The sequence below is a fragment of the Rutidosis leptorrhynchoides genome, chromosome 2, assembly GCF_046630445.1.
Source record: "Rutidosis leptorrhynchoides isolate AG116_Rl617_1_P2 chromosome 2, CSIRO_AGI_Rlap_v1, whole genome shotgun sequence".
Lineage (NCBI taxonomy): Eukaryota > Viridiplantae > Streptophyta > Magnoliopsida > Asterales > Asteraceae > Rutidosis > Rutidosis leptorrhynchoides.
This window is the reverse complement of record NC_092334.1, coordinates 184,343,107-184,359,720: the sequence shown is the minus strand read 5'-3', so window position 1 is coordinate 184,359,720 and position 16,614 is coordinate 184,343,107.

Here is a 16,614-nt window from a genome sequence, read left to right as displayed (position 1 = left end):
CGCATTTTTTTATTAAAAATCATATCTGATATATATAAACCTAAACACAGGAACGAAGTCAGTTGTCAATTCTTTTCAATACTGTAGATAATTGATTCATCAAGTACCAATCAGAAATTTAGTCACGGGAAGAATCCAAATTCTGTTACCCATCGTGCTCATGCTTTATGCACTCTTACTTCTTTCATATGTCTTCATCTCTTGCTCGAATATCCTGTCGACACCAATTTGATTACAAAACAAACGAGTGCTACATATTATTCACACAATCATTTAACTTCCTAATCTCCATATCTTGGTAATAAAACTTCAATACCCTCATCACCATAGACAACCATCACAAATTTAGCTACTATATGTTCAAAACCGTTCACTGTTATATACTTCTTTTGCTCTCACTCTCTCTCTCTAGAATCTTGTTTCATCAAAAACCAACACTTAAACTCAATAAACCGGCATCTATTATCTGCTTCCTGATCAGCCGAGAAACCTCACCCCCAAGCCATTAAGAACCACCTTCAATCTATTTAGATGTAACCACCACCATCACCCTAAATAACTGTCGGTCACCACCACCTACATCATCTCTCTCTCTCTCTCAGCCTTTCTTCTTAGCGAAACATAAAGAATACCACAAACCATATAACCCAGTTTTTTTGCTGCTACTATTTCTTTTACTCAATCGAACACCCAATTCACCACAGCTGCACTTCCACGGTTCTGTATCTCTAACCCAAGTTTTTTTGTTTCTAACTTGTTTTATCAACGAAAGCAACATGAAAGGTACGGTATTAGAAAAGTGGGTTGAGCAAAGTTTAAAGTGACGAAATGGGTTATATATATATATATATATATATATATATATATTCATAGTTTAAATTATAGATTGAATATATTAAAGTTACTTTATAATCTTGTATGGCCGACCACAAAGGATAAATTAGCTGTTTCCAATATCTGTTGAAAATGTAACCCACCCAATGGACCCCTATTCGATTATTGTAATGGAGTAGTTGATCAAACTTTTAGAATGCCTTTCCTTTTTGACATGGGGTTTGTGGTCGTGTATGGCGTGCTTTGGAAAGAAAAGCAGGGCCACCTTGGGATTTTTGGTTTGTAGTCGATGAATATCAAGAAGTAAGGAAGATAACTAACCATTGAGGTTGATACTCGATGATGACACAGTGGTGATGAAGTGTTCGTTGTTCTTGTTTACATTTAAACAAGCTGCAAAACAAATAACTTCAAATGGATAATGGACCACTAGATTTAGATGTTGATTGGGCCGTGAATTTGAGTCCAATAAAATATGATGTTGGGTCGAGAGTTTTTATTGGAGTGTTGGACCGAATAAGGAAGATGGGAGAAATATCATTGATACATGAAATTATATGATGTTTAGGGAAAATAAGGATGATGATTACGTAATGTAATAACACGATAATGATGAAGTATTAGGTGATGATAATAACACATGATATATAATAGTTAGAAGATGATGTTTATGGTGTGTTATGATAATGAAATACGTACTAGATGATAATCACAAAGAATGATGATGACATAATGATGGTAAGTCGAGAAAGATGAACGAGATGATGGCGATTAAATGAAGAAGGATCGTGATGATGGAAAGAAAGAATGATAATGATGATTGTTGTTATGATTATGATGATGATCGTAAGAGTTAGAATGATGATAGGCATATAATGAGAAAATAGAAAAAGAGTTATATAGAGATAATCTAGGAAATTAAAACAGAAATACAAAATTAGAGGGACGGTTAGGTGTTTGGTTGGGGAACGAGAGGTCGCGGGTTCGAGCCAGTCTGTTCCATTATTTTTTTTGGGAGCTTATCCTTTAAGGTAGTATTTTTATTTCTATTTATTATTATTATTATTATTATTATTATTATTATTATTATTATTATTATTATTATTATTATTATTATTATTATTATTATTATTATTATTATTATTATTATTATTATAATGTTTATTATTATTATTGATATCATGATTTTTATTATTATCATTAATATAGTTAACATTAGTATCATTTGTATAAACATTATAAGTAGTGTTATTATTATTATAGTTATTATTATTATTAGTATTGATATAAGTATTAATACTTACATTATCATTATAATCATTATGGTTAATAGTTATTATTAAGTAATATTATTAGTATCATTAATATCATTAGTATTATTAAAATAAGTATTATTAATAGTATTATCATTATTAGAAACATTATTATTTTTATCAAAATTATTATTATTATTATTATCATTATCAATAAAAGAAAAATATTTTTAAATTTATCATTTTTATTAGTATTATTTTTTTCATTATTATTATTAGTATTATTAATATATCAAATAAAGATTTTTCTAAATAAAAATATATTTGTGACATAAAACATAACTATATTAATATTTTTGTAATAAATATTAATTATCTATTGAAAGTATATAAGAATAAATATATCTAATTAAGTTATTAATGAAACATATAATTTATTTTATAACAATTATATCACCAATAATAATATATATAAATTTGTTCGATTACAATATGTTAACATATATAATTGATATAGATTTGTAAATCCGAGGCCAACCCTGTTTTGTTCAATGTCGTCATATGTATTTTTACTACAAAATACAGTATGGTGAGTTTCATTACTCCCTTTTTAAATGCTTTTGCAATATATATTTTTGGGACTGAGAATACATGCGCTGTTTTTATAAATGTTTGACGAAATAGACACAAGTAATTGAAACTACATTCTATGGTTGAATGATCGAAGCCGAATATACCCCTTTTTGCTTGGTAACCTAAGAATTAGTAAACTAGTCTAATAATTGACACGAATCCTAAAGATAGATCTATTGGGCGCAACAAACCCCATCCGTTGTAGCGGATGCTTTAGTACTTCGAAATTTATATCATGTCCGATGGATATCCCGGAATGATGGGGATATTCTTATATGCATCTTGTTAATGTCGGTCACCAGGTGTTCAATCCATATGCATGATTTTTGTCTCTATGCATGGGACGTATATTTATGAGAAATGAAAATGAAAATCTTGTGGTCTATTAAAATGATGAAAATGATCGATTCTGATAAACTAATGAACTCACCAACCTTTTGGTTGACACTTTAAAGCATGTTTATTCTCAGGTATGAAAGAAATCTTTCGCTGTGCATTTGCTCATTTTAGAGATATTACTTGGAGTCATTCATGACATATTTCAAAAGACGTTGCATTCAAGTCGTTGAGTTCATCAAGATTATTATTAAGTCAATTATAGTTGGATATATTATGAAATGGTATGCATGCCGTCAACTTTCGATGTAATGAAAGTTGTCTTTTAAAAACAAATGCAATGTTTGTAAAATGTATCATATAGAGGTCAAGTAACTCACGATGTAACCAAATGTAATGTATTCGTCTTTATGGATTAGGACGGGTCATTATAGGTGATATCAGAGCTGGTTTAAGTTGTGTCGTCGGCTTAATAGTAGAGGGGGTTCTCGCAGTGTTACCTGTGACGAAGCATTGGCTCTTACTCCTCGCAGTCCGAATATGGTTGGCTTTGCCGAGAGGCAGGGTTGTAAAATCAGTGTCTGATGTACGCTCAGTGGTCACCAGGCGGTTAGCTGGGAAGGCACTGAGTGGGATGCGTCCCCATATGTTATAGGTGGTATCAGAACGGTGGTCTTAGCGAACCAGGTCTTGCATTAGTGTGTCTAACTGATAGTTGTTTAGATGCATTAGTGGGTCTGGACTTCGACCGTGTCTGCATGTAAAAAGTTTTGCTTATAATTTAGTGTCAAAAATTATTTGCTTATCATCATTAAAGTCTAGACACATCTTACTGCCTCTATTGCATAGACAGTGTATAGATAAATTCATATCTTAGCGTATCTGTTATTATTACCTTTGCTTGACAGCTTCCGTAGATTCCTCCATAACTTATGGGATTTTAGTATTATATATGCATATGTAAATTATGTATTGCAGGGTACTAATCTACATCCTATAATCTATTTCTTAATGAAAATACTTCATCTGATAGTACGAGATGAATCCCTCAACTAGTTCGAGTCCCTCAGATTTCGATAGCTATTTTGATAGTTATTCTGACAGCTATTCCGATATGGATTTTGTAGTGACCCGAACTTTTCCATGTTTATATATATTAATTGAGATTTTTATTTACATGATTAAGTGTTTCCAACATGTTAAGCAATCAAACTTGTTAAGACTTGATTAATTGAAATAGGTTTCATATAGACAATTGACCACCCAAGTTGACCGGTGATTCACGAACGTTAAAACTTGTAAAAACTATACGATGACATATATATGGTTATATATATAGTTAACATGTTTTTATTATAAGTATGTATATCATTAGGTATTTTAACAATGAGTTATATACATAAAAATGAGACTATTAATTTAAGAAACTCGAAAACGATATATATAACGATTATCGTTATAACAACGTCTTACTAGGTACATATGAATCATATTAAGATATTGATACACTTGGTTAATTATGTTAAATGATAAGTAAATATATTATTAAGTGTATTAACAATGAAATACATATGTAAAAATAAGACTACTAACTTAATGATTTCGAAACGAGACATATATGTAACGATTATCGTTGTAACGACATTTAACTGTATATACATCATACTAATATATATTATATAACATAATATCATGATAATATAATAATTTAACATCTCATTTGTTATAATAAACAATGGGTTAACAACATTCAACAAGATCGTTAACCTAAAGGTTTCAAAACAACATTTACATGTAACGACTAACGATGACTTAACGACTCAGTTAAAATGTATATACATGTAGTGTTTTAATATGTATTCATACACTTTTGAAAGACTTCAAGACACTTATCAAAATACTTCTACTTAACAAAAATGCTTACAATTACATCCTCGTTCAGCTTCATCAACAATTCTACTCGTATGCACCCGTATTCGTACTCGTACAATACACAGCTTTTAGATGTATGTACTATTGGTATATACACTCCAATGATCAGCTCTTAGCAGCCCATGTGAGTCACCTAACACATGTGGGAACCATCATTTGGCAACTAGCATGAAATATCTCATAAAATTACAAAAATATGAGTAATCATTCATGACTTATTTACATGAAAACAAAATTACATATCCTTTATATCTAATCCATACACCAACGACCAAAAACACCTACAAACACTTTCATTCTTCAATTTTCTTCATCTAATTGATCTCTCTCAAGTTCTATCTTCAAGTTCTAAGTGTTCTTCATATATTTTACAAGTTCTAGTTACATAAAATCAAGAATACTTTCAAGTTTGCTAGCTCACTTCCAATCTTGTAAGGTGATCATCCAACCTCAAGAAATCTTTGTTTCTTACAGTAGGTTATCATTCTAATACAAGGTAATAATCATATTCAAACTTTGGTTCAATTTCTATAACTATAACAATCTTATTTCAAGTGATGATCTTACTTGAACTTGTTTTCGTGTCATGATTCTGCTTCAAGAACTTCGAGCCATCCAAGGATCCGTTGAAGCTAGATCAATTTTTCTCTTTTCCAGTAGGTATATCCAAGGAACTTAAGGTAGTAATGATGTTCATAAAATCATTCGATTCATACATATAAAGCTATCTTATTCGAAGGTTTAAACTCGTAATCACTAGAACATAGTTTAGTTAATTCTAAACTTGTTCGCAAACAAAAGTTAATCCTTCTAACTTGACTTTTAAAATTAACTACATACATGTTCTATATCTATATGATATGCTAACTTGATGATTTAAAACCTGGAAACACGAAAAACACCGTAAAACCGGATTTACGCCGTCGTAGTAACACCGCGGGATGTTTTGGGTTAGTTAATTAAAAACTATGATAAAATTTGATTTAAAAGTTGTTATTCTGAAAAAATGATTTTTATTATGAACATGAAACTATATCCAAAAATTATGGTTAAACTCAAAGTGGAAGTATGTTTTCTAAAATGGTCATCTAGACGTCGTTCTTTCGACTGAAATGACTACCTTTACAAAAACGACTTGTAACTTATTTTTCCGACTATAAACCTATACTTTTTCTATTTAGATTCATAAAATAGAGTTCAATATGAAACCATAGCAATTTGATTCACTCAAAACGGATTTAAAATGAAGAAGTTATGGGTAAAACAAGATTGGATAATTTTTCTCATTTTAGCTACGTGAAAATTGGTAACAAATCTATTCCAACCATAACTTAATCAACTTGTATTGTATATGATATAATCTTGAGATACCATAGACACGTATACAATGTTTCGACCTATCATGTCGACACATCTATATATATTTCGGAACAACCATAGACACTCTATATGTGAATGTTGGAGTTAGCTATACAGGGTTGAGGTTGATTCCAAAATATATATAGTTTGAGTTGTGATCAATACTGAGATACGTATACACTGGGTCGTGGATTGATTCAAGATAATATTTATATATTTATTTCTGTACATCTAACTGTGGACAACTAGTTGTAGGTTACTAACAAGGACAGCTGACTTAATAAACTTAAAACATTAAAATATATTAAAAGTGTTGTAAATATATTTTGAACATACTTTGATATATATGTATATATTGTTATAGGTTCGTGAATCAACCAGTGGCCAAGTCTTACTTCCCGACGAAGTAAAAATCTGTGAAAGTGAGTTATAGTCCCACTTTTAAAATCTAATATTTTTGGGATGAGAATACATGCAGGTTTTATAAATGATTTACAAAATAGACACAAGTACGTGAAACTACATTCTATGGTTGAATTATCGAAATCGAATATGCCCCTTTTTATTAAGTCTGGTAATCTAAGAATTAGGGAACAGACACCCTAATTGACGCGAATCCTAAAGATAGATCTATTGGGCCTAACAAACCCCATCCAAAGTACCGGATGCTTTAGTACTTCGAAATTTATATCATATCCGAAGGGTGTCCCGGAATGATGGGGATATTCTTATATATATGCATCTTGTTAATGTCGGTTACCAGGTGTTCACCATATGAATGATTTTTATCTCTATGTATGGGATGTGTATTGAAATATGAAATCTTGTGGTCTATTGTTACGATTTGATATATATAGGTTAAACCTATAACTCACCAACATTTTTGTTGACGTTTTAAGCATGTTTATTCTCAGGTGATTATTAAGAGCTTCCGCTGTCGCATACTTAAATAAGGACGAGATTTGGAGTCCATGCTTGTATGATATTGTGTAAAAACTGCATTCAAGAAATTTATTTTGTTGTAACATATTTGTATTGTAAACCATTATGTAATGGTCGTGTGTAAACAAGATATTTTAGATTATCATTATTTGATAATCTACGTAAAGTTTTTTTAAAACCTTTATCTATGAAATAAAGGTTATGGTTTGTTTTAAAAATGAATGCAGTCTTTGAAAAAACGTCTCATATAGAGGTCAAAACCTCGCAACGAAATCAATTAATATGGAACGTTTTTAATCAATAAGAACGGGACATTTCAGTTTTCCACTCGAGCTTCGAAAGTAGTGTAACCGGAATGAATCAACCAATTATCCATCATCTATTCTGGATGAATTGGAGATGGGTTCGTAGTCGAATTAATCAATGGAGACGCGAAGAAGGCGATCCTTTCTACCAACCAAATTGCCCTCTTGACAAAGAACCCAAAGCACTTACCGGTGAACCAGTCCGAAACACCATTTTCACCCTCATTTCCTGAATATCTCACCACGATTATATTCTATCTAAAATTCTAAACCTTATTCATCTGCTCGTTCCTACCGGAAATCATCTCGGAATAATAGAAGACGTCAACGAACTTCGCGCTCGAGTAATCAATTTGGAGAATATGGTGCAAAATTTCCCAGCTTCAGCAACATATCTGGCACCAACAGTACCATCAACAATCCATGCCTCAACATCTCATTCTGTACCTCGAGTATGATCATCGTTCTACATGACGTTCTACATCATTTATCTTCGTTCGACTTGGCGATTATGTAATCTCTAATGTTTTAGAGATTATATATTCTTGTTCTAACGGTAAATCAAATGAGCTTAATATCATATTAACTCATTAAATCCATGATTACATCTGAAGAAAATATATATGTAAGTATAGTTTCATAAAGATTGTAATTAAAAAAAAATTCTTTTGTACAAACTGTTAATGGTGAAAATATTTTAACGGGTAGGTAATACCCGAGGAATATTTAGATTTCATATTAATAAGTTACACTGCACATTCTTCGAAGCTGATTCAACAGTCATCTACTATCCTACTTACATCCACAAGATATACGAATCCATTCACCACAGAATAACCATTTTCATTCAATTTCACATTTGAATTTTGACCTATCAGAATCCAACAAGTGGCATAATGAAGAAAACATTGGACAAAATAAAATTTGTTAGAAAAAAGCAAATTAACTATGAGAAATTTTGTTAAGAATTCACGCTAACAAAATTTTAGCTAACTGTTCCTAGCTAACTGTTAATTTCGTATTACCTTTTATTTATCACAATTTATTTATCGCAATTTATTTATCGCAATTTTTTTATCGCATTTTAATTATCGCAATTTTAATTCTCGCAATTTTATTTATCGTTATTTAATTTCTGTTATTTATTTTACGCACTTTAAATATCGGGACACATATACAATGTTTTGACTTATCATATCGACGTCATCTATATATATTATTTGGAATAACCATAGACACTCTATATGCTGTAATGCTCGAGTTCGCTATACATGGTTGAGGTTGATTCTATAATAATATATATACTTTAAGTTGTGATCGAGTCTGAGACATGTACTCGGGTCACGATACGTATTAATTAATTCGAATATTATAAACTATATATGAATTATTGAGTTAGTAACTGTGGACTGCAAACTGTGGACTACCAAGATTGGATAATTAAAATGAATTAAAATATTGATTATAACATATGAAACTAAACAATTCTTCAAGTTTGCCACTTGATTTCATCTTAAATCTCATTTGTATCTTGACGATTACAATCCACGTTTAAACCTTTCATGTTTCTTGAAAACACCTCAATCGAGAGGATGAACCAAACGCACTTCATCTACGGAAGAAACGATTGATGCATATAGTTATGCACCTAAAAACACTCAGAACTCGAGTAAACGTTTAACACTTATCTGTGCTAGCTCCTTTGGCATTGTTATTACCGAAAATAGCCGTACAATTCCTTTCCCAATTAGTCAATTTTGTCACAGCTCCAGCAAATCAACTTCGACTTTCAATCGAATAAGCCTTATTATAACTTTGATATATAAGTTTGTCTTTTATCATTGTTACCGGGGAACCTTTTATAGTCAACCATACTACCATCAGCGTTTAATCATCTAAAAACACAATTCTCTTGAAACCACCTCGGATTGATAACTGATGATTTATATATCGTAGCATTAAATGCAGAGGAAACAGAAAAATTGTAGATGGTCTGAACTGCCAAAAGTTTGATGATAAAGAAGGGAGTGTTAGGAACGCTCGATAGAAAATTTGGTACTGAAAAACAGATTGAGCAAACCATGAAGGAGACCAAGGCCAAATACAAGTACCACACCATATATTCAAAGAATCTAGGTAATTCTGGATCTGGTGAAACCTTCAACGAATATCTTACTCCGTACTCATGTTAAAATCTTGCGGAAAATCTTTCTTCATCAACCATCGAACTTAGAAATTCCAAAATATCATCATAAATATCTTCGATATTTCTGAAGATATTTTTATAAATATTCTCGTCCGAAATTATTTATCTCTTCGTACTATCTATATTACATCATAAAGGAAACTACTTTAGTTTCTATATTTCTTTAAAATTTGAGTTTGAATTATGAATGATTTTGAAGTAGTGTTGGAAATTGATGCATGAGTTAGTATAATATAATGACACTTGATCAACGTGATTATATTATAGTAAGTCATGCTGAGTTTCTAATGGAACGTGATGATTCACAGATCATACCATCATCACGTGAAATGTTACACGACTCTTGTATTCTGTTTAACCACAAAAATATCAAGAAAATATTTTTGATGATTCGGTCTAATCCAGATATTCTGGTAATTTGACAAATCAAATTGTGCTACTACCTTTCCTTTCTACCTTGTATATTATGATGAGTTGAAACTCCATACCTACGAATTCTGAACCATTACTTGCGAAAAGAAAACAAAAGCATGGAGCTCCGAAATAGAAAGGGGGGTATAAATCGCAGCAAATAAGAGAGAGCATTAACCGTGAATGACAATGATTATAGAAGACGAAAGCAGGGACTCCAAAATATAAGGGAGAATATAAAGCCCGATAACAACACATAAATTACAAACCGTGGATATTAATACGAATAGCAATATAAAGACACGGTAGAATTAAGAATAGTATCACCCCAAGGTAATAGTAGAAGTAACCATATTCTTCTTGTGTAAGATTAAAAAGAAGGATGACAGAAATGATAATTAGAAAAATATCAAGGATTAGAACTGGATGAAGCATTCTCACAATCTTTTAGAAGTAAGAATTAAGAATGAAAGTATAGGAATGATGAAATTAATGGAACGGAAGAAGTTCATTTATAGTGAAAATACCAGACAGAGCAATAGAGACAGATGATCACATTTAATTAAAGAGATCTTAATTTCCATAAATCTCGAAGAATCAGATCTTATAGATTTCCAAGATTTTCTTTAAATTCCACGAATTCCGGAAATCAACTGTGATTACATCACCGGTTAAAACGAACCTACATTTACTTCATTTCACTCTTTTATGATAGCATCATTCGTACTCTTCGAAAAATCAAATTGTTTTATCCATATCACACAATGATAATAAAACTCTAATTTTCAACTCATAATCGTCATGAAAACATTTTTTATTGTTAGCCATGACGACCTCGATCAAATTTCGGGACGAAATTTCTTTAACGGGTAGGTACTGTGACGACCCGGAAATTTCCGACCAAATTTAAACTTAATCTTTGTATGGGTTCGACACGATAAGCAAAGTTTGTAAAGTTAAGTCTCAAAATGTTTGAACTATTTTTCATGATTGCATTTGACTTTGACTATTCTCGATGATTCACAAACAATTTGTTTTGTAAGTAAATATGTAATTATATATATATATATATATATATATATATATATATATATATATATATATATATATATATATATATATATATATATATATATATATATATATATATATATATATATATATATATATATATACATACATAGTTGATAATAAATAAGTGAATCTAATTATAAATATATGTGATTTCTAATATAATGTAATCTTAGAAATAATGGATAATAAATAAAAGTTATTATAGGATATATTATATGAATAATAAATATTACAAAAGTAAGAATACGTATATGTAATACATGTATAACTATAGATGTTATAATAATATTGCCATTACTTTCAATATTAATGTCAATACTAGTATTATTAATATCATTTGAAATGTATATAAACCATAATGTGAAATTGATATATATATAAATTGTTATAATATTGTTATTATTAATATTATTATTATCATTAATAATATTAGTATAATTAGTATTATTATTATTAATATTAATAACAATACTATTAAAATTATTATTTTTATGTGAAATATATAATTTAGCATTGTAAGTAATGATAATATTATTATCTTTTCATATTAAACCTATTATTATTTTCTATTATTATTGTTATTAATATATGTATCCTTATTATTATAAATGTCAACAATATTATCATCATTAATACATTAACAATTAATAATATTAGTTAAAATTAAATTACATAAACAAATATATAATCACAGATATATATAAATAGATATAAATATACAAAATACTGTTATATACATATGAAATTACATATACTGATATACATATATATAAATACATTATATACTTATATAATTACAGATCTATACGCATTTTTTTATATTAAAAATCATATCTGATATATATAAACCTAAACATAGGAACGAATTCATTTGTCAATTCTTTTCAATACTGTAGATAATTGATTCATCAAGTACCAATCAGAAATTTAGTCACAGGAACAATCCAAATTCTGTTACCCATCGTGCTCATGCTTTATGTACTCTTACTTCTTTCATCTGTCTTCATCTCTTGCTCGAATATCCCGTTGACACCAATTTGATTACAAAACAAACGAGTGCTATGTAGTGACCCGAACTTTTCCATGTTTATATATATTAAATGAAATTGTTATTTACATGATTAAGTGTTTCCAACATGTTAAGCAATCAAACTTGTTAAGACTTGATTAATTGAAATAGGTTTCATATAGACAATTGACCACCCAAGTTGACCGGTGATTCACGAACGTTAAAACTTGTAAAAACTATATGATGACATATATATGATTATATATATAGTTAACATGATATTATGATAAGTAAGTATCTCATTAGGTATTTTAACAATGAGTTATATACATAAAATTGAGTTTATTGAATTAAGAAACTCGAAACGATATATATAACGATTATCGTTATAACAACGTCTTACTAAATACATATGAATCATAATAAGATATTGATACACTATGTTTAATCATGATAAATGATTAGTAAACATGTCATTAAGTGTATTAACAATGAACTACATATGTAAAAACAAGAATACTAACTTAATGATTTCGAAACGAGACATATATGTAACGATTATCGTTGTAACAACATTTAACTGTATATATATCATACTAAGATATATTAATATATCATAATATCATGATAATGTAATAATTTAACATCTCTTTAGATATAATAATTTAACATTTAACTGTATATACACTTTTTAAAGACTTCAAGACACTTATCAAAATACTTCTACTTAACAAAAATGCTTACAATTACATCCTCGTTCAGTTTCATCAACAATTCTACTCGTATGCACCCGTATTCATACTCGTACAATACACAACTTTTAGATGTATGTACTATTGGTATATATACTCCAATGATCAGCTCTTAGCAGCCCATGTGAGTCACCTAACACATGTGGGAACCATCATTTGGCAACTAGCATGAAATATCTCATAAAATTACAAAAATATTAGTAATCATTCATGACTTATTTACATGTAAACAAAATTACACATCGTTTATATCAAATCCATATACCAACGACCAAAAACACCTACAAACACTTTCATTCTTCAATTTTCTTCATCTAATTGATCTCTCTCAAGTTCTACCTTCAAGTTCTAAGTGTTCTTCATAAATTCTATAAGTTCTAGTTTCATAAAATCAAGAATACTTCCAAGTTTGCTAGCTTACTTCCAATCTTGTAAAGTGATCATCCAACCTCAAGAAATCTTTCTTATTTACAGTAAGATATCTTTCTAATATAAGGTAATACTCATATTCAAACTTTGATTCAATTTCTATAACTATAACAATCTTATTTCGAGTGGAAATCTTACTTGAACTTGTTTTCGTGTCATGATTCTGCTTCAAGAACTTTCAAGCCATCCAAGGATCCTTTAAAGCTAGATCTATTTTTCTCATTTCCAGTAGGTTTATCCACAAAACCTGAGGTAGTAATGATGTTCATAACATCATTCAATTCATATATATAAAACTACCTTATTCGAAAGTTTAAACTTGAAATCACTAGAACATAGTTTAGTTAATTCTAAACTTGTTCGCAAACAAAAGTTAATCCTTCTAACTTGACTTTTAAAATCAACTAAATACATGTTATATATCTATATGATATGCTAACTTAATGATTTAAAACCTAGAAACACGAAAAACACCGTAACACCGGACATACGCCGTCGTAGTAACACCGCGGCCTGTTTTCGGTTTGATAATTAAAAACTATGATAAACTTTGATTTAAAAATTATTCTTCTAGGAAAATAATTTTTCTTATGAACATGAAACTCTATCCAAAAATCATGGTTAAACTCAAAGTGGAAGTATGTTTTTCAAAATGGTCATCAAGACGTCGTTCTTTCGACTGAAATGACTACCTCTTACAAAAACGACTTGTAACTTATATTTCTGACTATAAACCTATACTTTTTCTGTTTAGATTCATAAAATTGAGTTCAATACGAAACCATAGCAATTTTATTCACTCAAAACGGATTTAAAACGAAGAAGTTATGGGTTAAACAAGATTGGATATTTTTTTATTGTTGTAGCTACGGGAAATATTGTAACAATTCTATACAAATCATATCCTAGCTAACTTATATTATATTATACATGTATTCTAATATATTATGTAATCTTGGGATACCATAGACATATATACAAATGTTTTGACATATCATATCGACCCATGTATATATATTATTTGGAACAACCATAGACACTCTATATGCAGTAATGTTTGAGTTAGCTATACAGGGTTGAGGTTGATTTCAAAAATATATATACTTTGAGTTGTGATCTAGCCTGAGACGTGTATACACTAGGTCATGGATTGATTCAAGATAATATATATCAATTTATTTCTATACATCTAACTATGGACAACTAGTTGTAGGTTACTAACGATGACAGCTGACTTAATAAACTTAAAACATCAAAATGTATTAAAAATGTTGTAAATATATTTTGAACATACTTTGATATATATATGTATATATTTGTTATAGGTTCGTGAATCGACCAGTGGCCAAGTCTTACTCCCGACGAAGTAAAAATCTGTGAAAGTGAGTTATAGTCCCACTTTTAAAATCTAATATTTTGGGACGAGAATACATGCAGTTTTATAAATGTTTTACGAAATAGACACAAGTAAATGAAACTACATTATATGGGTGAATGATCGAATCCGAATATGCCCCTTTTGCTTGGTAGCCTAAGAATTAGTAAACCAATCTACTAATTGACGTGAATCCTAAAGATAGATCTATTGGGCCTGACGAACCCCAATCAAAGTACCGGATGCTTTAGTACTTCAAATTCGTTTTTATCATGTCTGAAGGATTTCCCGAAATGATAGGGGATATTCTTATATGCATCTTGTTAATGTCGGTTACCAGGTGTTCACCATATGAATGATTTTTATCTCTATATATGGGATGTATATGGAAATATGAAATCTTGTGATCTATTATTATGATTTGATAATATATAGGTTAAACTTATAACTCACCAACATTTTTGTTGACATTTTAAGCATGTTTATTCTCAGATGATTATTAAGAGCTTCCACTGTAGCATACTAAAATAAGGACAAGATTTGGAGTCCATGCTTGTATGATATTATGTAAAAACTGCATTCAAGAAACTTATTTTTTTGATGTAATATATTTCTTATTGTAAACCATTATGTAATGATCGTGTGTAAACGGTATATTTTAGATTATCATTATTTGATAATCTACGTAATGCTTTTTAAACATTTATAGATAAAATAAAGGTTATGGTTGTTTTAAAAATGATTACAGTCTTTGAAAAACGTCTCATATAGAGGTCAAAACCTCGCAACGAAATCAATTAATATGGAACGTTTATAATCAATATGAACGGGACATTTCAGTTGGTATCCGAGCGTTGGTCTTAGAGAATCAGAAATTTGCATTAGTGTGTCTTATCGAGTTTGTTAGGATACATTAGTGAGTCTGGACTTCGACCGATTTTTTCTTTAAAAACGATTGCTTAACACTTTTGTTAGAAACTATATATTATTAACATGTAAATATTATGTGATATATTAACCTCTTAATGTGTTTGATATTGTGTGATAGATGTCTACAACTAGTACAAATCCCATCGATTCACCTAATAATAATGAAGAGTCGAATATATTTTGGGAAGATTCACAAATTCCCGAAGAGGAACCGGAAGAGGAGGAACCGGAAGAGGAGGAACCGGAAGAAGAGGCACCGGAAGAGGAGGAACCGGAAGAGGAGGAACCAGAAGAAGAAGAGGTTCCGGAGAAAGAAATATTGATACCTATAGTAAATCGATTAAATAACAGAAAATCCTCAACCTACGGACCAAAGTTAATAATGGTCAATGGTGTTTCCGCCGAGGAAGCAAAATATTGGGAAGATTACCAATTTTCTGATGAATTGGATCCCAATGAGGATTCCAATGATGTTATAGAAATTACCTCGATCCAATTTAATAAAGCGAAAGAAAATAATAAGGGAAAAGGTATAAAAATAGAGAAACCCGATTCCAACCCCGATGAACTTTATATGTATCGGCAATATCCGTATTTCCTAAAATATAACAATGACCCGGGAACCTCTAAACCACCAGGTTTTTCTAAACCATTGTGGAAAACGATGGCTCGTATTAGAGGAACACCATATATTCCTAAAAAATTAGGAAAACGAACCATGTCCGAAGAAGAAGAAACCAGTGATTCAGATTAGAGGGTTGTAATCATGTTGTGTATTATATGTATTGTAGTGTGCTTGTACTTTTATGTTCTATGTAAAAATTGCTTGTATTG